This window comes from Halichoerus grypus, chromosome 3, assembly GCF_964656455.1.
Source record: "Halichoerus grypus chromosome 3, mHalGry1.hap1.1, whole genome shotgun sequence".
In the NCBI taxonomy this organism is placed as follows: domain Eukaryota; kingdom Metazoa; phylum Chordata; class Mammalia; order Carnivora; family Phocidae; genus Halichoerus; species Halichoerus grypus.
In genome coordinates this window covers 128,383,318-128,405,407 of record NC_135714.1, presented here as the reverse complement: position 1 = coordinate 128,405,407, position 22,090 = coordinate 128,383,318, and the positions used below count along the sequence as shown (strand labels likewise).

The 22,090-nt window shown below is 34.0% G+C and overlaps 1 protein-coding gene across 4 annotated transcripts in view; it reads left to right on the top strand.

Moving 5' to 3' along the window:
• The window catches only part of LRBA (LPS responsive beige-like anchor protein), a 764,390-nt gene that overhangs the window by 661,379 nt on the left and 80,921 nt on the right, over positions 1 to 22,090 (top strand). The window lies entirely within an intron of this gene.

Here is a 22,090-nt window from a genome sequence, read left to right as displayed (position 1 = left end):
GGAATGTGTGACACAGAAGACAAATCTATAGGTAGTTTTGTAGGATTTTGTATCTGACTAGAAGTTAGATGGTATTCTAAAGTTTTGACTTTAGCTGACTGGGAAGATGGTGGTGAATTTAATATAAATGGGAAGTCAAGAAGAGGAAAAGGTTTTGGAAATAGTCATGTTCATCCTTGGACAAGTTGAGTTTTAGATGTTGGTGCAACACCCGGGTGGAGGAAGCCAGACATTTTAAGTTCTTCTTACCCTAAAGCACAGGGAAGAGAGGAGAGGTAAGATCAAAATACAAACATTTTGCAATGGAGAAGAAAATCAAGAAAAAAGTTATATCCTCTTTTTGAAGTCAAAGGCCAGATAATCTGCTGAGAAAGTAAGTGAGGCAGGTATGTAATTTAGAGTATATACTGAAGGGAGTATGACATTAGTGAACTAGAAACACAAAAATAATCAGAGTAGAATTTGAGGACCAGCCGAAGATAGAGAGCTTGTTAAAAGCTTAGTACAATTGTTGGTATATGTTTTGATTTTTCTGTAATGAAGCATGACAGCCTATATATAGAAGCTAGAAAAATAGATCATGGGATTTCCCAAGATTGTATTAACAAAGCAGGTATGAGAAGAGTCAAGTTGGGGAAGAGTCTAGGTTGCTTATAAAAAATTTGTTGAAAATAAACATTGTGGGGTCTGGTATGGGTTAAAACAGGTCAAGGAGGTCTAAGGAAAATGTAAACTAGAAGATGTGTTAGTTATCTATTGCTGTGTAACAAGTTATTCCAAAACTTAACAGCTAAAACAACAGTAGGCCTTTATTATCTTGCATCGTCCCTTTGGATCAGGAATTTGGGAGTGGCTTACCTAGGTGGTTCTAACTCTCTCTCTCATTAGATTGTAGTCAGGATGTTTGTTGGAGCTACAGTAATCCAGAGGTATGACTAGAGCTCAAAGATGTGCTCCAAAGATGACTTGATCGCATTGTTGATGAGTTGGCAGACCTCAGTTCCCTACCACAAGGACCTCTCCATACAGCTGCTTGAATAACTTTACCATATGGCAGCTGACTTTCCCCAAAGCAAGCAATCAAATTGGGGATGGTGGGAGGCACAATATCTTTTATGACTTAGTCTCAAAAGTCCACTGTGTTATTTCATCTGTATCCAATTGGTTATATAGATCAGCTGTATTCAGTGTAGGAGGAAACTAGCAAGAGCATGAATACCAGGAGGTGAGAATCATTAGGGGCTCACCAGCACAGAAGGAAAACTGGAAAGGGAACTGACATCTAATAAGAACTTAGTGTGTACCAGGCATATAATTTAATTCTTGCAATAATTTTATGAGGAATGTATTAGTTTTTCATTTCAGAGATGAGTAAATTGAAGCTTTGAGAACTTAACTGTTGCCCACCATCTTATAACCATTTCAGCCAGACTTGGAATCCAGGTCTGTTAGCCTGTTCCTATAATATTTCGTGATATGGAAAGTAAATATGGTTGTAGTGGTTTGGTACATCTACTTTGAAGACATAAGGTTGTTTGAGATTTAATTGATATAATTTAGGCAAATTATCACTGTACTCAAATAGTAAGCCAATACTTACTGGCTGTTTTTATTATGTATCTTTGTAATTTAAGAACTAAAAGAAATTACAAGAAGTGAGGATAAAAGACATGTTTGAAAGAAAAATTAACTGGCAGAAAAGAGGTTATGGTATTCAAGGACGTTTAGATTTGAGCTGCCTGGATTATTACATCAAAAGTATATTAACACTTTTTTTTTTTTTTTAAGATTTTATTTATTTATTTGACAGAGAGAGACACAGCGAGAGAGGGAACACAAGCAGGGGGAGTGGGAGAGGGAGAAGCAGGCTTCCCGCCGAGCAGGGAGCCCGATGTGGGGCCCGATCCCAGGACCCCGGGATCATGACCCAAGCCGAAGGCAGATGCTTAATGACTGAGCCACCCAGGTGCCCCAAAAGTATATTAACACTTAAAGGTGACTACAGTGAGCAGAGAAGGAAGACTTCTAAGAGAGGAGCTATTAGTATGAATTCTGAAGCCATCAAGATTGATGACAGGGAATAGAACTATGAACCAAAGGCTGAAATAATTGAAGGAAATGGTATATGCTTCATAAAAGCAGTTCATAATTTGCTTAAGAATAATTTGATGAAACGTTAAAATGAAAATATAGGCAGTATTTTAAGTTTTATGATAACTGAATGTTGATTAATGAAAATTATATTTTTATCTCACAAATATATAAAACAAAGTATTTCTTTAATATTATTTGTACATTTATATGAAAGTTATAATATGAAAGTTTGTTTTGTGCTCTCTACACCCTTTTGTACATAGTTGTTTTCACATCTGTGTCTTCACTGGACTGGGAGCTTCTCCACGCAGGCATAAAATGCCTCATTTATCTTTGTCCCAAAGTGCCTAACACAATGCCCCAAACATAATAATAGATAGTGAATATTAGATAAATTAGTGGCTTGTCACTTTTCAACTCACTCTGTAAAGGAGATAGATTATATTCATACTGGGTTGTGCTTGTGTAACTGATATGAAAAGTATGAATTTAATATTTATTAACACATCTCATTCTATAGGCTGTGGCACACATGGTGGGAATGAAGGCTCTGAGAATCCTTTGAGCAGGGTAACCATCTTCCTTGCACTTGAAAAAGTAGCAATTAAAGTCCCTAATATGTACCAATAACTGTCTTAGGCATGAGAACCAAGCATGAATGAGCTGTGAATCATGTCTTTAAGATAGCTCAGTGGAGGAAGAGACCAACATATAAACATTTTTAAAAAATTAAAAAATTAATTAGGGGCGCCTGGGTGTCTGAGTTCATTAAGCATCTGACTTTGGCTCAGGTCATGATCTCAGGTTCCTGGGATTGAGAGCCCCGTGTCTGGCTCCCTGCTCAACAGGGAGTCTGCTTGTCCCACTTCCCCTCCCCCTGCTCATGCTCTCTCTCTCTCTCTCTCTCTCAAGTAAATAAAATAAATAAAATCTTAAAGTAAAATAAATTAATCGACTTTAGGGACACTTGGGTGGCACAGTTGGTTAAGTGTTGGACTCTTGGTTTTGGCTCAGGTCATGATCTCAGGATCATGAGATCACCCCACCGTGGGGCTCCATGATCCCTGAGGAGTCTGTTTAAGACTCTCTTTCCCTCTCCCTCTGCCCCCTCCCCCTCATGCGTACACGCACTCACTCTCAAATAAATAAATCTTTAAAAAATAATTAATCGACTTTATTTATTAGAGCAGTTTTAGTTTTTTTAAAAAATGGAGAGGAACATAAAGTTCCATATACACCCCTCACTCTCCCTCCCCCCATACTCCCTATTATTAACATCTTGAATTAGTGTGGTACATTTATTATAATTGATGAGCCAGTATTGACACATTAACTAAATTCCATAGTATGTTAAGGTTCACTTTGTTTGTTATACATTCTGTGGACTTTGACCAATATATAACACATCTTTACCATTACAGTACCATTCAGAATAGTTTCACTGCCCTAAAAGTCTCCTTTGTTCTTTCTTTTCATTCTTCCTACACCTCCTGCTACTCCAGACTCCTGGCAACCACTGATCATTTTATCGTTTCTGTAGTTTTTCTTTTTCCAGAATGTCATATATTTGGAATCATACCATATGTAGCCTTTTCAGATTGGCTTCTTTCACATAGCAATATGCACTTAAGGTTCTTCCATGTCTTTCATGGCTTGATATGATGGCTCATTTATTTTTATATTCCACTGTATAGATGTACCATAGTTTATCCATTCAGTTAGTGAAGGATATCTTGATTACTTCTGAGTTTTAGCAGTTATTAATAAAATTGCTATAAATTTTCATGTAGGCATAAATTTTCAACCCATTTGGGTAAATACCAAGGAATACAATTGCTGGATAATATGGTGAGAGTGTATTTCGTTTTCTAAGAAACTGCCAAACCGTATTCCACTAAACAATGTTACTCCACTAAACTTTTTTAAATATACTTAGTTATGTTTTAAGATAGAGTTATCATAGTGGAGGTATTAAGATAGAGGTATCATAGTTAAACACAGAAGTGGAAAGGAATAGTCATGAAGAATGCACTAAATGACAGTTCCAAAAAAAAGAGAGGAGATATCAAGAAAATATCAGTATCAAATTTGTAGAAATGAGTAGATGTTGGGTTTTGGAAGAAAATTCCAGAGCTAATAGTGGAGAATTCTTTTTTAAAACTGCTGCCTCACTGGGGCACCTGGGTGGCTCAGTTGTTTAAGTGCCTGACTCTTGATTTCAGCTCAGGCCATGATCTCAGGGTCCTGGGATCAAGCCCGGAGCTGGGCTCTGTACCCAGCGCAGAGTCTGCTTGTCCCTTTCCCTCTGCTCCCCACCACCACCCCCCCCCCGCTCTCTCAAATAAATAAATAAATAAAATATTAAAAAAAAAAGGCTGCCTCACTAATGCTCTTAAAGGCATTGTGGCAATGTTGTGTGGAAAAACACAGACTTCAGCATCTTCCATTCAGGAAGTAATTCAGAAGAATTGGACCTGAAACTTTTTATGAATAACCAATTTATTTCATTTATACATTTTTAATACACATACAATACTTAATAAAATCTGTCTAAAAAGTCTGACAACTTTTTCAATCAGTATAAAATTAAAATTCTGCATGATAAAGCACTTTGTTATAATTATTTTGCAGTCCTTTTTATTTCTTAGCAATACATAAAATAAAAGTTCATCTTAAAATCAATGGTGCCTTATGTCTGTGAAATTAGTATATTTTATGTGTGTTCGTTGTATCCCTAGAGCAGTTTTTAAACATTTTCAACATAGTTCTCTTACCTGTAACAAGATAACATGGGTTAAATTCTAGTTTCTGTGCTTTTAGCTAAATTAGATCAGTGCCACTGGTTATTTATTCTAATCAGAGGTTCTTTTTTTTTTTTTTTAAAGATTTTATTTGACAGAGAGAAAGAGAGAGCACAAGTAGGCAGAAGGGCAGGCAGAGGGAGAGGGAGAAGCAGGCTCCCCGCTGAGTAGGGAGCCAGATGCGGGGCTCGATCCCAGGACCCTGGGATCATAACCTGAGCTGAAGGCAGCCGCTTAACCTACTGAGCCACCCAGGTGCCCCTAATCAGAGGTTCTGATAGATATATACATCTTCATCAAATGTATCTGATAATATTTTTTAATACATGTTATCTTTGGAGAAGAGAAACAATGAAATAATTAAAAAGACATTGAAATAATATTTTTTAAGAGGGCATTCTTAATATATAGCATTTTAATAGTATCAATTTCTTATTTATACCAAGTAATACTCTCCTTTGGGTCTACTGTCCATCTCCTAGGAATATTGAGACTTATAACTAGGGTTTAAGTGATCGGACTCAAGGTTCATTCATTAAAAAGAAAAAGTAGCCAGATTGGAACTCTCAGCTTCTGAGTCTTCAGTCCCTTATCCCCACAGTTGGCACAATCAGATATTTCAAACTTGGAAAACATGTAATCCAGTTTCAGGCTATGTTCCAGTAGATCCAAATACGTTACACAGAAAGACATCCATCCTGTAAACATGAGTGAGAGGAAGAGAACAATTAGATAATGCAGTAATGTTTTTAGATGTGTACATAAGAAGCTCTTTTTAGAAAATGTTTTTTAAATTACTTGACATCAGCATATGTAAGTTAAACAGGATTTGGTAGAAACAGTAGTTTTTTCCTTTAGAACTGTCTTTCCAAGAAGGATGATAAAGTGAAATATAAACACCACATGAGAAGTGAACTGGTTTCTAAACATTTCATTGATTTTTTTTTAAATAAACAACTTATCATTGTTACCTTTAGTGTGGGTACACTATCTCCTCAGGTCATTACATAATGCAAAGTAGATTTTAAATGTTTTTATATATTTGATAGAGTCCAAATGCTTCAGTAATGGTCTGACTTAGATATTGTTTACATGAGCTTTTTTGTTACACTGTAAGCCAATTCTCTGTAGGTGCTTTCCAGAATGATAACATGATGCAATATACTAGATATAAATCAGCTTTCATTTTTTAAAATGATAGTTTAATGGACAACTTTGCTTTACAGGTTTGTTTTTGGTTTTGTTTTTTTTTTTCATTTTTAAAAAAGTATCTGAGCTTTTTCATCTATGTATTTGAGTAATACTACTGATGGGAACATTTTCTGCAGCTTAGATAATGAACAGTGAGTTTTTCTGAAGGTAGGCAGTGAGTTAGGAGTATTATGATTTCTCCCTTCCACGAGAAGTGAGAATTGACATTTTAGAGAACCAAGCAGCACAGGATACTATGAAAATCTGGAACCTGGCAACATGGAGAATGAGGATTAACTCCTGAGTCATTAATGGCTGAGTTTAAAGAACCACTCATTCTCTTTGTATTGCTTTAAATCCTTTCAAATAGCGTATAGTGGTGGCCTTTAAAAATTTATACTGGGATGCCTGGCTCGCTCAGTCAGTGGAACCTGTGACTCTTGATCTCAGGGTTGTAAGTTCGAGCCCCATGTTGGGTGTAGAGATTACTTAAAAAAAAAAAATCTTTAAAAAAAATTAAAAAGACAAAGACTAAGAAATAGTATATACTATTGTATATTTTTTCTAAAATTGTTTCTAAAATTATAGAAAATAGTGAAAGATAGAGTTTAAGGGTTATAGTGATAATCTTAAATCTGCTTATATTCCCTTTGTTGATATTAAAGTCATTATCGATATTTATTATAAAGGGAATATTTTTCATAGAAGAAATGTGAAAGAATTAGCTGAAATATTTGGATAGACATTTACTCCTCTCTTTGTGCTTTTTATTGGAATGCATTGCTAAAAGTGGTCCAGGGTATAAGCAAATTACTTCATTTTGATTCTAGATGCTGAGCTCCTAATAGCTTTTAAATTTATACAGTTTCTGTTTAGCTGTCAAAACATTTAATTATATCATGCCCAAAGGTGTAAAGCTGTCAAATAAATCCAAGTTTAGGCATAAACATTTGCTAAGTTACATGCGCTACTGCCCGTAGTTGGTACTGGACAGCTTGTGAACCTGTTTTAGGGGAAGGGGTGTGTCGAGGAACATTAACTCAGCAGGTACAGAACAACATTGGCCCAATGAATTGATGATGACTTGTAAAACAGCAGGTAGTAATGCCCCCGGTCTTTATAATTCCTCTCTTTGTAAAATAAAGCAGACTAGAAAGTGTGGTGGATTCTTTGGCTCAATTTGCACTGTGAGAAAGCTGTTTTTTGCAAAAATATGTACTGTGTTTCCTTGACTTAATGCTATTCTTTTTTTGTTTTCTCTTCAAAAACACATGTACTCCATTCATAATTTATACTCTTCTCCCTTACACAAGGGTCTCTTGCCATAGGAAGAATAATCCTAATGGCACTTAAAAAGGAAGTACTGACCCTGATCAACAATTTAGAAGTTAAACGTTTTCTATGTAAACATTTTTAAGCTTTTTAAAGTGTAATTGATAAATTAAAATTGCATATATTTAACATGTGCATGGATGTTGTAGAATATTTTTAAAGAATGGAGAATTTTTAAGTTTTGTCTTTATCTGGTTATTTCATAAATAAAATTTGGGGTATTTGATGACGTTATTTGGAGGTCGATTGGTAGCATAAATAGTAATGCAGCCTTCACTAATGCAAAATTCACTAAGAGGTAGGGGAGTAAAGTAAATTAGTTCTACTTTGAAGCTTTTATTTTCTTCCCCTTTCAAAATGAATGGGAAGGCCCTTGAGAGGCCCTTGAATGAAAGCTGCTTTTCATTAGTGCTACCAAATACCTACTTGAAAGAGTTGAGTTCTAACTGAACACTCACACAAGAGAAAGGGAAAGCTTCCTTTTTCTACTGGAGGACCATCAGCTAAATAGCTCTTGGCTTCTCTTTTCCAATCAGGTGGTTTCACATCAGAGTTAATTACTCCAGTCATTTATTCTAATCACCCTCCTCTTATGGCTAGCTGCATTCTGTCATGGGGTGGCATCGTTTGAAGCCAGTTAAGTTTGAAAACCACTGCAGGGTACTTGAGGCTCATTAGTGAGGCCTATCCATGCCTGGCTTTGGATTTGCTCCCTGATTAACTCTGCATCTCTCTGCCTTGCTCCCTCCTCCCGCCATCCACCAGCCCCCACTCCTCAAGGCAGTTGCTCTAAAGAGGAATGTTTCAATTAACTCTTGCTTTGCTGTTTATCTTTTCACCTATGTATTTAAGAAAAATTTAAATGCTTATATTACTAATAATATAGTTGATAGATTCTGGCCTTATAACTGCAGCCATTGAATTGAATTTAAGTGAAAAGATAGATATTCTACAAAGAAGAGTTATATTTTTGAACAACAAAGGAGGAAAATGGTGGCCTCTCAGAATGAACACATCTATGTCCTTGATCCAATTCTCCTAACCTAATAAAGGTCATGATTCCAACTCTGATTTTACAATACTCTAGTGTGACTTACGGGCTTATCATAGAGTTATCTGAAAAGCTTTTTAAAAATCTCAAACAGATTTATTTGTTTGACATTGTTGTTTATTATTATAGTATTTTAATTTAAAAGTGTTTGCCATCTGGCACATTTAAGAGATATTAACATCACAAATGCAGATAATGTTTGTGCTATACTTTTTTAAAAAAAGAAAAAGAAAAACGTGGAATCAGTATCTTAATTAGATAGTTTGAGACAGTGTTGTTACATGAAAGTATTTAAAACATTTTCCAAAATTAACAAAAACTTATACTGAGTTTGGTACTTAAGTGAAAATGTTTATTTAAATAGGAAATGAGAAAAATTTTCTTGGTTCTTTTTACATGGTAGTTTGATTTAAAGAAATCAAATAGTTCATGTGTCAACAAAATACGATACACATTAAAATACATGCAATCACATTTTTTTTAAGTTGCTAATGTCTGTGGATGTTCAGAAATGAGAATGAGTGCTTACTGATAATTCTTATCCCCAAATAGTTTAATGGCTGCTTCTTAAGAGTCTTTGGACTTAGCAATTAACAAATAAGTTCATATTCTCTGTCTTGCTCTAAAGGCTGATTTTTTTAAATTTGATTTTTAAAATCTCCTCATGAATATACAGTTAAATTAATGAAAAAGAGGCCTAGAATATAAATTTCATATTTAGCTCTATAAATATTTATTGTACTATGTGCTAATAAGTTCCAAGGATGCAGATATAACCTCTGCCTTCTAGGAATTCACATTTTAGTGAGGAACACAGAAAAATAAACTGTAATACAAAGTGAAAGTTTTAGTTTTAGTTTTAAAAAGATTAGTTTTGTAAAAGTGAAAAACAGTTGAAAGGACAAAAGAACCTGTAAGTAAAGCCTCCAGGTCTGTGTGGCCTTTCAGATTTGGTATATACTCAGCAATACTTAATAATGAGGTTAACAATGATATATGTGAAACTCATTGACAATAATTCTTAGTATGAGATGGTTTCATATTTTTAGAATTTTTATACTGTAGCTTTGGCATATGCTATTCTGTTTCAGAATTTTTTGAGAGGATTTGTAGTGGTTAATAATATGGCTTTAAGAGTCAGATCTGGGTTCAGGTTGCAACTCTGACATTTACTAGCTGTGTGGCATTAGGCAATTTACTTAGCATTTTAGCTTCATTTGTTAAAACCTGTTTTTTTAAAACATAGTGCTTATGTCATAGGATTATTATGAGGATTAAATAAAATAATCCATTTAAAACATTTAGCATAAAACTAGCCACATCATAAACTCTCAATAAATGTTGAGTGCCGCTGTTATTGTTATTATGTTGTTGTTTAGTTGGTCAGTGAATTCTTTCCATGTTGACCTTCAGATGCATTTTCCCTGTATAATATATTGTCTTTCTAGAGTCTTCGTTAAGTTTATGATTGACATCATTTGCATCCATCTTCCTGACATTGTTCAAGAGAAAATAAAACCTTGAAAGATGATCCTGTAATATCCAGTTCACTTTTTCTTCCTTCCATGTAATCATCCTACCCCAAATTTGATTGTATGGTTAACAAACTGTAGACATCTCATTTGCAATGGCTAGTAATCACAGAAATTCTTCACATTTCCTAAAATTCTGCCAAATTAGCACTGTATCAACTGGATAAAGTTTCTGTGGTCAATTTCATGCTTCTCATACAATGCTTGAAGATCATAGTCCCACAGCATAGACACTGAATTGTGCAAAATCACAAGAATTTCTAAAATGCCATTCATTCATTCAACAGACATTTATTAGGGGCCTACTGGGTAATTAGGTCTGTGATCACAAAATTGGAAGAATATGACACCTGCCCTTTTGGGGCTGTCATTATGAAGATCAAACAGACATGACAGTAACTAATTAGAGAAGTAGATTAACTGATGTATTTGTTTTTTCAACAAATATTTTGTGAGTTCCTACTACTTATTAGTCTTTGGGAATATAATAGTGAGAAAGACAGCATAGTACTCGCTCTTTGGGAACTTATTGTTTAGTGAGGGAAATGGACAATAAATAAGAAACTAAAATAAACATATAACTTGTCATAAAGTATAATGTAATTTAACAAATAATGTAATACTTCTGTTATGTACCCTGAAGGAGAATCACAGGCTGCCATTAAAACATTTAACATTTCATTTATTTGTGTGTGCATATGTGATTTTTAAGCAATATTTATTTCCTGAGATATAATTGACATATAACATTATTTTAGTTTCAGGTGTACAGCGTAACAATTCAATATTTGTATATATTGTGAAATGATCACAACAGGTCTAGTTAATATCTGTCACCATACTTCTTTTTTTTTTTTTTTTTTTTTACTTTGAGAATGAGGAAATACCTTATTTTACTTGCTGAAAAGGTTGGGGAAGCCTTAACTGTAGGAAACTACATTTGATCTTAGTCTTTAAGAATGAGTAGGAGTTTGCCAAGGAGGGAGCAAGATGATGGAAAGGGCATTACAGGTATAAGAAGCAGTGTGAACAAAGATCTTGGTGTTATAGTCTAGTACGCATGCTGGACTTTATTCAGAAGGTAGAGTGCAATATGTGTGTTAAGAGAACTGTAAGCAATACCTATGGAAAGATGAGACTGGAGGCAAATTATGTGACTAATCTTTAATGCTTTGTAAGTAGTATGAACTTTTTTGTTTGGGGTAGTGGACCCCAAAAGATGGTTGCCAGTCCAGAAGCATCAGTATTACTTGAGAACTTGTTAGAAAGGCAAATCTTGGGCTTAGGTCCAGATCTACAGAAACAGAAACTTTGGTGGGCGGGAGCCCAGCAATCTGTGTTTTAACAAGACCTCCAGGTGATTTTATTGTATATTAAAGCTGGAGATCCACTGCTTCAGGGAAAGGAGAACCATCAAAAAGTTTTAGGGAGAATTGTGACTTAGCCAGGTTTTAGATAGCAATTCGTATGGAGAAGGAATTAAAGGAGGGAAATTTTAGAGATAAAGAAAACAGTTTGGATAGTGTTAGAATAATTGAACTATGAAATAATGAAGCACAGAACCAAAAATAGCCGTAGTGCAAGGGAAAGAAAGAATGAATTTGAAAGATATTTTGGAGGCTTACTGTCTGATTAGATAAGGTTTTAGAGAAAAAGGAAAAAGGAGAAGTCAATGTGACTGCCACATTTCTAAATTGGCTGGGTAAAGGACTACATAATCAAAAAAGCAAGCAAGAAAGCAAGTTTAAGAGGAAAAATTATTCATTCTTTTTTTTTGATGTATTAGGTAACAAACTATAGAAATGATCCCTGATATATTAGGTTTGAATTACCAGAAGCATACCAAAATAAGTAGTTTGATGGGCAGTTGACATTTTGGACTTGAAACTCTGGAAATGGTGATAATTGTTGATTATGGTAGTTGAAGTGTAGCTCAACTAACCTGAGTTACATCAGAAACAGGGGCCTGGGACTGAATCATGAGGAGAACTACCAATGAGGAAGTAGACAGATGAAAAACGCCTTACATTAACAAATGAGGAGGGTCGCCTGGCTGGCTCAGTCAGTAGGGCATGTGACTCCTAATCTCGGGTTCATGAGTTCAACCCCCATGTTGGGCATAGAGCTTACTTAAAAAAAAAAATGAGGAGAATCAAATGAATCTGGAGGGGAGGGTATCAAAGAAGCTTAGAGAAAAGAGAGTTAGAAGCATGAACACCACAATCACCACAGAGGTGAAGGGGGATAAGCATCTGTTGGATTCAGACAGTTGGACATGGTAATCTTAGCAAAGTCATTTTTTTGTGCTGTATCTCTAATAGATAAGAGATTAGTTAAGAAGTGAAAGGGAGGCAAGGAAACATAAATAAGAAATTTACTTAAATCTTTCAAGAAGTTTAGATTATTGATCTCATATTGCCTGTTTATTCATGGCTGCATAAAAATAATTAAGACTGACTCTATTAACTAAACATTATTTCATTGAATATGCAGAAAGAATCAGACCTACAATTAATTGTGATTTAGAGAATTGTATACTATTATTACACATGTTAAGGAATTTCTAGGAGTGGGCAAACAGAAACTAGTTCTATCTGCTACTAATATGAGGTGCTTTTTATTAGGGTTATGAATATATCCATATTGCTTACAGATTTCATATAACTGACTTTCAGCCAATGTTGTGTTCTCTATCCTAAATTGCAGTCTATGGCTATATGGTAGTTCTTAAAGTACATAGCTGGTACAGTGAGCTGAGCAGACAATATGTAAGAAATTTTTTTAAAGATTTTATTTATTTTGGAGAGCGCACATGTGTGAGCATGAGCTGGGTTTGGGGGAGCAGAGTGAGAGAGAGAGGGAGAATCTCAAGTGGATTCCACATTAAACACGGAGCCTGAGTCAGGGCTTGATCCCAGGACCCCGATATCATGACCCCAGCCAAAATCAAGAGTCGGACACTTAACCGACTGAGCCACGCAGGCATGCCAAGATGTAAGAATTCTAACCAAGGTCTTTTAAGGATGGGGTTTGCAGGTGGCATCATAGTTGCTAAAATTAGGCCCTTACCTTTATTTGAAGAGAGGATAGTCATATTGCTATCTTTTGAATGCTGCCACAATTCTTCAGAGATTTGTAAATGGCTAAGGAATATACATTGCAGAACATTGTCTATTTCACACTTTAAGATGTTATATTTCTGTTCTCACGTCCTAAGATTTAGCCATTCTTCACTGGAAAGTGCCATTCTAGCACTGGGAATTGTAATGACCTCTTTAAAACTGCATCAAGGGGCGCCTGGGTGGCTCAGTCGTTAAGCGTCTGCCTTCGGCTCAGGTCATGATCCCAGGGTCCTGGGATCCAGCCCCGCATCGGGCTCCCTGCTCGGCGGGAAGCCTGCTTCTCCCTCTCCCTCTCCCCCTGCTTGTGTTCCCTCTCTCGCTGTGTCTCTCTCTGTCAAATAAATAAATAAAATCTTTAAAAAAAAATAAAATAAAATAAAACTGCATCAAAGGTCACTTTGTAGTGTGCAGGTGTGTGTGCTTTGTAAGGTTTATCTTTATTTTCAGTAGGAGACTCTGTATTTTTTTAAAAAGTTAAATATTGTTAATCCCTGTGTTCTATCTTACATCAAAATGCCATAAAAATCTAAATGCAATAGGGATGAAAGGCACAGCATAGGGAATATAGTCAGTAGTATTGTAATAGCATTAGATGGTGACACATGGTAGCTACACTTGTGGCTATGATCACTTGAAATATGGCTAGTCTGAATTCAGATGTGCTATATGTTATAAGTATAAAATTCATACCAAATTTAGAAGATTTAATGCAAAATAAGTTTTATATTATTTATATTTTTAATTGATTTTTTAATATTCTTGATTAAATATACTGTCCTAAAATTAATTTTACCTGTTTTTTTTTTTTTAAATGTGACTTCTAGAATTTAAATTACACATGTGGCTTGCATTATATTTCCATTTGGACAGCACTGGTATACTGTCTTGGCGATCCTTTTGTTACCCCCAGTTTTTTTGGCTTGGGCATCCCAGTAATGAACAGGAACATATTTTAATATTTAAGTAGTATATACATTTCTGTTACAATTAGCAGCCTTAGATTAAAAAAAAAAAAAGCTTAGGGTTAACTTCAAATCTATGAAAAAAGTCCAAATTATAAATACTAAGTTCGAAACTGAGTTAATCTCTTACCATATAAACTGTTCCTTCTTCAGTATAATTAAGGTCCAAAGTTGAAACCTGGGTATCATCCTAACTCCCTTTCCTTCACTTTTCACAGTGGTGATCAGTTGGTATAAGTAATAACTTAAATCTTTCTGAAATCTGTCCCTTTGCTCCTTTCTTGAGGCTCTCACTACTTCCCACATAGACTGTTCTAGTCATCTTAGAGATGACCTTTTGCCTCCCTACCCTTCCTCCAAAGGGACATCTCATCTCATTATCCCCAGAATCTGGCATAGAACAGAACCTATAGTAAGCGCTCAATAAATGTTTGTTGATTGATCGGATGACAGAACTGCTGGTGTTAAAAGTTGTAGAATGAAAAAAGACTTTTAGGGGCACCTGACCAGCTCAGTCGGTAGAGCATGCAGCTCTTGATCTCGGCGTTGTGAGTTCAAGCCCCACATTGGGTGTAAAGATTACTGAAGAAAAAAAAGACTTTTATTCCTATATAATGTATGTGTATACAATAGCATACACAAAGTAACTGCAGATGTAATTCTCTGGATGAACTTGTCAATGCTTTAAAAAAAATATTCAACTTTTGCATCATATTCTTTAGTTCACTTTTCTTTACTGGATAGTCTTGGAAGTGGTGATGTAATAAATGTTCTATTTTGCCAAGGATTTTGATTTGCCAATATAAGTTTATGGCATTCAGTCCAGGGAATCATTGGTGCCATGAAGACAGCTCCTTGTTTTTGTCTGGAGTCCCTATGGGATTAAACTACATCTGGCAATAAGTAGGGATTCTGGTCTGGCCATCTTCAAAGGCAAGAGACTGCTAGTATTTATCAGATCTATGTGGATAAGCAAATGGGAAGGGATTAATTTTTTTTCGTTTTGTTTTCCCTCCTTTTGTAACTGACTATAAAATAAAAACTCAGAAGTTCACCCCGCAAATTAATACTTTTCAATGGTTGCTAAAGAGGAAATCTATTCTTTTTTCTATACATAGATGGATAATTGAGAATTTTAGATTAATATTTTAGTTACTTAAGTGTATATTTTTTAACTAGTTTACCTTAGTATAACAACAATTTACAGTGCTCAAAATTAATTTTCTAAGGATACTTTCCTAATTCTTTTTAAAGGGTTGAACATTTACTATACCACTTTTAGACATTTTAACATCTGTAGTATTGGGGCATCCTGGTTAGCATTTGGAGGCTTTTGTTGCCTATTTATCTGTGTGGGAAAGTTAACCCAAAATTACTTTCTGAGGAGAACCTTGGACCTGTCTTAGCATAGCATAGGCTACTACCCCTTTCAAGTGAAGATGGGCCTGCTTTCCATAGAGCCTTATTTGTGTCTTTCTCCTTATACTCTTCACATTTTTGAGATATTATTAGGCCTGTGACTCAGTTAGCTGCTGTTGAAGCATGTGGCTCTACATTGAACTGACAAAATAGAATGGCTGCATTCCAGATACTTGTCACGGAACGTAATCTAGAATTTACCATTCAAAGCCTTACCTAAGAGAAATAATGTTTATGCAGGATTGCCTGAAGAATATGTAGTCTCTCCATTTGTCTATACTTTAAATCTATCCCAGGATTAAGTCAGTCCCTCTGAGAGTCACATACCTGGATTCCATCATATTGCCAAGGGAGGACTTTCTTATCTCAAGAATAGAAATAATGTGTTTTCCTAGGCCATCTGGTTTGTTTTTACATTATGGTCATTTTTGACTCTTGTAAGTGTTCGTGTTTCTTTCTTTATGTTGCCTGCTAGAAAGCTTAGGAACAAATACATGGTGCACCTCTAAGTCTGTAGAATTCCATGGCATGATTTTTATGTACTTCTTATTTTTGCATTACCTTCTCTTATGTTAAATTTATTTTATCTTGATGCATATGCATTGCTTTAAGCTCTGTGAACTGTTTTCTGCATGAAGTCACGCAAAATGCAAACACATAATAAAATAGATGGGCGTATTTATCATTTAATTATAGTTGTTCCCCATCCGTTCTTACTAAATAGAATGTTTTCTAAAAGCTCCATCTCCCTATGTGTTTTATACTGTAACTAGTTTAAAATATCTGTATCTTATTAATTCCTAGGTTTTAGATTAAGAGTGACCTAAGGTTGAAATGTTAATTAAATGTTTTAATGTTCTGTAGCTCTAAAGAAAATAGTTGGATAAAATGTCAGCATATAGGACTATTTTAAACATTAGAAAAAAATCATCTCTCTGAAAAGGAGGGTAATTGTACAAGTTTGCCTAATCCTTTTGATCTTGGCACACAGCAATACAGACTTCAGTTGAGATTAAAACTATGAATTTCAAAGGAAACATGGCCTTCAGTGTGTAAAATATATAACAGCTGGTTGACTAGTCCATTTAAAACTACACAATAACAATCGTAGACAGAATGATTGTCCTGCCAAAAGATGCACGAGTGCTTGATGGTTTTATCAAGATATGATACTAACTCACACTTTTCTTTAGTAATGATATAAATGTAGAAATGAACAGTGTGCTGCCAACGCCAAAATCTTTCTTCTGCTCAGCAGTTCAAGGGCAGTTTAGAAGAACAGAACTCCTTTTAGTGATTTCTCTATCTGCTTTTCAGCTTGAATTTCAATGTGTTGTTGACTAAATTTCATGTTTTTTTAACTCTCAGATATAATATTTATTCTTAGCATCCCATAATTTCTTTCTCTAAATCCTTGATCCTCCTTTTTTTTCCTTCTTTGACATTCATGACTTACTGTTCTTAATGTCACAGTTTCACACATAATTTTAAGCCCTCAAAGTTAGACTTTTCTTTGTAAGTAGCATATAATTTGTTTCATGTTTTTGTTCTATATTTATATGAAGGTAAATATCTGAATTCTGAAGCATTGTGATATATTTATAATCAATATGGAAGAATGTTAAATTCATGTTAGATTATAGTTCATTACATATTCCAATATTTCCACTATTGTGTTTCACCCGAACAAGTAATTCTTAACTAGTTTAATGCATTTTTTTAAATGAGGACTAATGTGGATTTGTCACTTTTGGAAAATTCCATTTGGAAAGTGTATATACATTCTGAATTTGCATCCGTTCAGTTATGAAAAAATGCTTTTGTTTTGAAAAACAAAACCTTTTTGTTTCTTGAAAATTTTGATATAATAGCAAATTTCTTTACTATTCTTTAAATGTATTTAGAAGAAGGAACTTACAGGTAAATAAAAAATTGGCTAACGTTACTTGGATTCATCACAAATTCAGAGCCAGCATTTAAGGAGTTAATGTATCTTATTAGGGGGACAGGAAATCTGGCAACTATTGCAGAAACTAGACCTAATGGTGCACACAAACAATTTGTCAGTCTTCCTAAATGTGAATAGCTTTCCGCAGAGTGGCTGCTCTTGTATCGTTTGAACAGGCTAAACTTTTCCTTTTTGGACTTTAAATCTTAGAAGTGAAATGTGATCCACATATTCAATCAAAATCATTTAATTCAAAGCATATTTTGATTGGAACAAAGTTGACATGGAAAGAAACTCTAGAATAAAAAAGTTGAAAGGACTTTATATCATATATTTCGCAGGAAAATTTGAAACAGTTCTAATTAGGCTGAAAAAAACAGCTTTCTTCAATGTAAATTACAAAGGTCATATATCAATGTTAAGGAAACATTACCACTAGTGTTTGAAATCCAGCACATGCAAACATAACAGACCAGTTCATTTTAAATCTGTGTGTGTGTGTGCATGTGTGTGTGTGTAGGAAGAAGTCTATATTACATGTATTTGAAGTGAAAAATACTTAAAATTCCAAGTTCATAATTTGTATATTACATTCTGACCAATCCCAACATTAACTCATTTGAAACATGTGATCTACCCTCAAATGAATTCATACTCTTAATTTATAAAGGTACAGTTAAAAATTTACAAAACTGATTTTTATTCTTCCATTTAAAATATGATTGGGGCGCCTGACTGGCTCAGTCAGAAGAGCATGCAACACTTGATCTCAGGGTTGTGAGTTCAAGCACCACATTGGGTGTACATTACTTAAAGATTTTTTAAAAATCTTTAAAATATGATTTAAAAAAAAATAAATAAATAAAAATAAAATATTATTAAATACATCTTATATTTAAGTGCATACCAGGTCAAGAGGGTTAGTCATTGATTTTTATTTTCTTCTTCGATACTTACAGCTAATGCATTTTGAATCTCAGGACTGAATCAGGTCTTCTGGAAGCCTGAGAAGGGAAGTGGTGGTATAGGTGTGCAGAAATGTGTATCTGGGTTACACAGACCTACTTCCTTCTGGTTATACAATTATATTTCTGTACTTAAAGATTTGTAAATACTATTTGATCTTTTTTTTTTCCATAAAAATCATTTGTCCCATAGACACCAGTAGCTTTTATTTGATGGCTTTTTAAAAATGGTGTTGTATGAGAACATTTAACAAAAGCATAAATAAATATTAGCATTAATTTGGGAATAATACACAAATAAGGTTTTTGGGTCTGGAGGTGAACAATTATCTTTCTTTTGTTAATTAAAATTGGTTTGCTTGATTTTACATAATTTTTACATTAGAGAAAATTTGATTGTTTGAAAGTAAAAGGAAATTGCTGGAGTATCTCTAAAGCATACATAGATTAACAAACACATTATTAATGCCTTTTATATTAGAATTTTTACTCCAAGATAGCTTAGAATGTTTGGGAAAAAGCAAGCCATTTCTACATAAATTATCATATTTTTTGATTGTACTAGAGGAAACAAGAATAATTTTAAATAATATTTTTATCAATAAATAATTCATTTCCTTAATGGGTTAGTTTCAGGAACCACATAGATTACATTCTTTCAGTGAGATTTATTGTGGGACACATTCATATATGTTATAATTATTTCTGACACAAGATTACACAAATGAGTTGTTTATGAATAATTTACTATTATCTTTATAATATTAAAGCTTGAATTTGTTGATGTTCTGCATGTGAACCAAACAAATGAAAGTTACTAATAAGTGTTTGTATTTGACATCTGTATACTGTACTTTTTTAGCATATCTCAAGTGTTTTAGTCTCTGTTTAATAGATCTCATTAAAAAAACAGATATCAGCCCCAAGACAGTTTGTCAAGACTAATATGAGTCCCCCTGGATTGCACTGACAATTTGTGTGAGGCTTCATATGATAGTCTTTTCATAGTCTTATTTGATCCTTAACAATTGGACATTAGTCACTGATTTATTTTATAATAACTCAGATGAGTTGAATATTACTGTATTGTGTTGGACATTTTAGTGGATTTTCTTTTTACAGATTTTACTCAGAGCACACATTGGATGTAAATGATGTATCCAGCCTGCTAGGGGAGTACTAACAATTGATTGGGTTAGGTTTGAGAGCAGCATGAGAAGAATGTTACTATCCCCTAGCTGCAAACCGTATTTAACTCCAGTTTTAATGAGGACTGTCTGACCTAAAGGCTTTGAAAAATCACAAATGCTTAGCATTCCACTGTCATGTTTTTATTTTTTTGTGACTAAAAATGTGGATATAAATATTTTATATCAAGTATTTTTTTTAAATCTTAACATATAAAAACATTTAAAGAATTTTTAATGTTTTATGATTTATATTTTTGAATTTCAAAAACACAAGTTATAAGATATAATCTCAGGGTATTCCATTTTGAATTATTTCTCTCAATAATTTCCTCCTGCTTGTCTTTACCTCTTACCTCAAGTCTTTGCTAAGTGCATTTGTTTATTATTACATACTTTTGGCTAGGCAGTTGTCATTCACTACTACCAGAGGGATGTTAAAGTCCTGAAATGACTTTGTACTGAGATGATTTCAAACCTTTCTGGAACTCTTATCCCCATAACAGTTGTTCTTTTGGACCCCTTTTTAAAACTTTGGTAAATTGCAAGAAATGCTTGAAGACCACTACTGAGATTTTTAGTTCAGTTATAAAAAATGTATTTAAAGTCTATCCATGAACTTCTGGAAAAGATTTTGCCAGTAATTCCATGAATTACTAGGCAACCCCTTAAGGCTTGACCAATATGACAGTGTTAAGGGAGGGGCAAACCATGACACTGTGGTCATCTCTGCATGTGTGTTTGAGGTGTAATGGGGGCATCCAGTGGCTTTCATTTCAGCATTTTTTGCTTAACATTCTGAAGTAGTATCAAGATATAAAGGTTTAAGCATCTAAATGTTACCAAGTTCACCATTTTGAATGTGCATAAAGAAGTAATAGACATTAAGAAAACACAATTCTTTGTTTGATGACACATAAAATAAAATTGCCCTGGTTTTTAGAGCTTTAATATTGAGAAAATTCACTTGTACTTTATCATGTGCTGAGCCTTCTGGAATTTTATAGTCTCAAATCACAACACCACAGACACTCAGGAGACTCCTGACTGTTTTATCTTATTAAACAATTTTGAAATCATTAATTTTTAATTAGCTTGGATGCAGGGTTTTTTTTTTATTGTTTCAATAGTGTGTGTATATGAAATAAACGTTTTTTATTTAAACTACTGGTGAGAGTATTATTTACATAAATAAGTGTAGGGTCTTTCTAAGAGTACATACTGTGAGTTTGCTTCATATAGTCACACTTTTTTTGTAGACTCAGAGATACTACATGCTAATCTATTATAGTAGGGCTTTTCAGTAGTTTATTAACTCAGATTTTGAACAACTAAAAAGGTTGTAAGCTCAAAGATATGTATAGGGCCTTCCCTGATTGAAAGTTCTAATTAAGTGAATTGGAGAAAATTAACTGAAATTAGCTGTCAGAAAGTCACATTTAAATGAGTGATGAGCTAGTCTGGCAGTAAACATTTAAATGATATAAATTGCCATTTAAGTGTATGGTTTAATGTTTGTCATGCATTAATGTGACATGAGACTACAGTGACAATCAAGCAGCTTGCTCTAATTTGAACATATTTAGGGCTTTTGTGTGGAGTGCACTGCACACAAATTAAGACAATTGCTGTTTTTATGTGTCACTTTAAACATGGCCCCATTCCCCCATCCCTACCCAAGGCCCAAGTTAATGAAACAAACGTATCATTTTTGTGTGCAACTTCCATTAATAATTACTGAATTTTCAGATTAATTTTAAATCCATGTACTTAAAATAGGAATTTACTTAAAGTTATTACAAGCCTTTCTCTTTCTATTTCAAATAACATATGCAGCAGTTCTCTTAGCTATTTACTAAATTTATAAATATCATGAGTTTTGTAAGAGATGTCTAAAACAACTTTCACAGTTGAAGCTAGCTAAATATTTTTATTTCATTTCAGGTATACGTTGGAATATGAGAATTGCCTAGAGTTTTATTTACAGAATTATTTTTTACATTATATATAGTATGTGGTATACTGTGACATCCTCTTAAATATTAAAGGAAATATATTCTTTGAATTCAGTTGTAAATATTTTTAATTCATAGGCACTTATTTTAGATAGGGACTTTTTTAAAGATTTTATTTTTTAAGTAATCTCTATACCCAACAGGGGCTCAGATTCACAACCCCAAGATTAAGAGTCACATGCTCCACCGACAGCCAGCCAGGCGCCCACATAGGCACTTATTTTAATAAAACATATACAAGTGTACACCTGTGAGCTAATAGGAACGTCTTTTGTCACAAGGTGGTTTATATCTTACTGGTTGCTTGCTATAGAGGTTATTCAATTTTGTTTGAAAACCAACAGATTTCTTTTTATAATATTGATGATGTAGCAAGCCACACCAAAAACACATCACAGCCATATACTTACTACATATAAAGTATTTCAATGAGCTACATCATCTGATACAATTTGATATACTTCAAATCGA